The sequence below is a fragment of the Sarcophilus harrisii genome, chromosome 2 (assembly GCF_902635505.1).
Source record: "Sarcophilus harrisii chromosome 2, mSarHar1.11, whole genome shotgun sequence".
In the NCBI taxonomy this organism is placed as follows: Eukaryota; Metazoa; Chordata; class Mammalia; order Dasyuromorphia; family Dasyuridae; genus Sarcophilus; species Sarcophilus harrisii.
Genome location: NC_045427.1, coordinates 539,804,681 through 539,808,608, shown reverse-complemented (window position 1 = coordinate 539,808,608; position 3,928 = coordinate 539,804,681).

Below are 3,928 nucleotides of genomic sequence, written 5' to 3'. Positions count from 1 at the left end.
ACCAGTTGGAACAGTTTGTGTTTGAGATGTTTCTGTTTCCTATTTCAACAGTGTGGTAGATTAACTTGGTTTCAATAGCACAATGAAAATGTTGTACTATTGAACTATTGAAAAGACACAGGCCTGGTTAGATCTCTTGCCTAAATAGATATGGTCATAAAACATAAAAGCCTTTTATGTATATAGTTCTTAGTGTATTAAAACATGATAAGTTTAGAGAATTAATTGAATAAAGGACCAGATTGACTCTAGGCAAAATTGCAAAATAGACACAATTTATCTTTTGTTGTCCTTTTCTTTCCCTTTTGATGCACTTGCTCCAACTTGATATTTTCATTTCAAATGTTCAAATCTTTTTGCTCTCTAGATTATCCTTACCCTTCAATGGTCATACCCTATAATCAAAATTACCTTGAGATGTCTTATTCTTTCAGTAATTTTTGCTGTTACTGATGTCAGTGTAATAAATTATTTAAGGACACTAACTCTAAACTAAAGTGTTAGACATGTGATGGTTTAGGTGTCACAGTTCAGGAAGGACATGAATGATCTAGATCAGTGTCAAACACATAGTCAGAAGGTTAAACTCCCTGCTTGGTACCAGATTAAGATGTCATTGAGAATGTTTAACAAAATAAATAAAAGTACCCTAGAACTTAGATAATGTTAATTTGTAGTTTTCTAAAACAATTTCCTAGCAATTAATGATACTCATGGATGGAATGGGTCATTCTGACTATATCAAGTCTATACTTAATAAACTCCAAGAACTCCCTATTACTTCCAGGATCAAATTCAAAATTCTCTGGTATTCAAAGTCCTTCATAACCTAGCTTCTATTGCTGCTAGTCTTCTTATACTTTATAATCTCTACCCCTACATAATCTTTGATCCAGTGATGCTATTTTCCTTGCTGTTCCTGAAACAAGATATATCTCTCAGCTCTGGGTATTTTTTCTGACTATCCTCCATTTCTTAAATGTTCTCTCTCCTTATTGCTACCTTCCTTCAAGTTCCAGATAAAATCAGTTTTCTACAGGAAGCTTTTTCCAATCCCTATTAATGCTGACGCTGTCCCCCTGTCAACTATTTTCTATCTATTCTGTATATAGTTTTCCAAGTCAATATCCTGCTACAGAGATCCATTTCCACTAGAATTTGACATCACTGATCTAAAGTTGCCAGAAGAGAAAAAATCAAGACAGTATATAAAATGCCTTTTGTTGCTATTTTTGGATAAGAGAATGGAGAAATGGGATGGGTGGGAAGATTTTGTTGTCTTCATATATTTGAAAAATTGCCAAATAGACAAGAGACTATATATACATATATAAAACCCAATATGTTAATGTTAGTTCTGTTCTTTCATTAGTGTCATAAATATTAGATGATCACCAGTTAGTTATGTTGTAGTGATAATTCCTGGGGGAGGTATAGGCAGACCTGGGTAGCATCTTATATTCTCTTCCAAGTTCAAAATTCTATGATTCTGTGCTTTCTAGGGACACAGCTCTTCACTTTAGTTATACTGCCCATGTATCCTTAAACATGACCCTTTAGTTAGAAAATCTATAAACAACACTGGGAATTAAAAAAAAAAAAAGGAAACAACTTGTATTGTAGATGATTTCTTGATCATGAGTCCCTTTAAAGCATGACAAATTAAATTAGTTAACCTACTCTGCCTACAGGTAAAATACATAATGCTAACAAACCATCTGCCTTTCTAGAGATTAGTTGTTTTAATTCTCTGGTTAAATGACTGAGTACAAAGAGTGTTGATTAATTAATGCCAGCTTCAAGATGTCTGGAGTGATGTACCACTAATTTTATCCTTAGGCTTTCTCTAGTCAAATTTTTTTGTAAACAACTTGAAGACACATCTGATATGATTACACTTACTGATGACACAAATGACAAAGAGCTATGAATGCTGTATGATAAAATCAGCATTTAATTATATGTATATATATATATATATATATATATATATATATAGAGAGAGAGAGAGAGAGAGAGAGAGAGAGAGAGAGAGGAGGAAGAAGAAGGAGGAGAAGAAGGAGAAGAAGAAGAAGAAGGAGGAGAAGGAGGAGAAGGAGGAGAAGGAGAAGGAGAAGGAGAAGAGAAGGAGAAGGAGAAGGAGAAGGAGAAGAGGAGAAGGAGAAGGAGAAGGAGAAGGAGAAGGAGAAGGAGAAGGAGAAGGAGAAGGAGAAGGAGAAGAAGAAGAAGAAAGAAGAAGAAGAAGAAGAAGAAGAAGAAGAAGAAGAATGATAATTTTACTTGTGTGACATTGGGCAAGTCACTTCATATTCCTGAGCCCTAGATCCTCCTTGTAAAGTGATGGAGTTGGATCTAACAATCTTTGAAGTTACTTTGAATGATAAAGCATGTGATTCTATGAGGTCAAGTAGTCCAGTCACTTCTTCAGAGAAAAAAGTTCCAGAGAGTGGATGTTTTAAAGGCTACATTAAAAATGAGCAGGCATGCTGATGTATATGCACAATGTTTTTTGCTTCCAGTGCAATGGAAAATATGGGAAACATTACTCAAATTCACATTTACTAATTTCAATACTGGTAACATAGTGAAGAATTTTGAGTTCTTTGGCTTTGGAAAAGCCATTTAAGATTTCCAAGCTTCACTTTTCTGTCAAAAAATATAAGACTTGTACTACATCTTTCATAGGATGATAATCAGTCACAATTTTTTTTTTTAATGAATGGTCTTAGAATCCAAACCCTTTATTTTACAAATGAACAATCTGAGGACCAAAAATCTTAAGTGTTTTGTCCAATGACAAGTTAGTATGTATTTGTAAAACTACATATTCTTTTTTGTGGAGAATGGACTTTATAAATGTTAATATGCTTTATAAATGTATTTTTTATTATTATTATTTTCCTGAGAGGTTTCAATAATATGCTTATTTAATTAGTTTAAGTTTCATCAGTTAAATGTTTACCAAAGTGAACAGAAAACAGCCTTCAAGTAAGGAAGTGCCATCTATACCACTTGTTAGCTGTGGGACTCTTGTCAAGTTACTAAAACAGTGTTCCAGCAACTTTGTAATACACCAAATTGCACAACCCTGCTGATCTCAGTCGCTTGAGGAATTTCCACAGTGGAAGTTTCCTACAGCACCGAACTCATAGGTTCATTACAAAAATGTAACTGGGATTAATGTAAAGCTTGACACTATAATTTATAACATCAGTTACAATAACATAGGATAGGAGAGATGGGTTGTAACAAAGGTTGATGTGAAATAGCCTTAGGCAATTGAATTGATTGCAAACTTATTCCAAATTGACAGTATTACTTGTCAGCTGTGCAGACAAGTTAACCTTAATAGAATAGTGTCCAGAATAAGGAAGGCAGTAATTCCTGCCCAAGATAATTTTGGAACAAGTAGAGCTCTCAAAAATGGGAAAGGACTTGGGGTAATGTGTTCAGTTTGACCTGATGTTTTTAAGGAAAGCCCAGATAACTTATGTTGTAGAAAAGATTCTTATTTTTCAGTCATGAGATTGACTTGGTGGAGGTCCCTTGCAAGTTTGAAATTCCCTAAGTCTTGTTCTTATTTATATGAGTGATTTGTGGTGCATAGTTGGATGAGACACTTTCTTTTGAATCAGAAAACCTGGATTCAAATTCTGCTTTTGTTTCTTATCAAGCATGCGACTCCCTTCCATTGAGAAAACAAGTAATATTATATCAATTATAAATGTAAAATCATGCAAAACATATTTTCAAATAGCATGTTGCAAAAAAAGAAATATCAATCTGTACTCAAAGTTCATAAATTTTTCTCTGACGATAGATACCTTTTTTTTTTTCCCCATATGGCCTTAAGAATTGTCTTGGATCATTGTCTTGATCAGAGTAGTTAAATTTTTTCACAGTTGATTATCCTCCAGTCTTCCTTTAA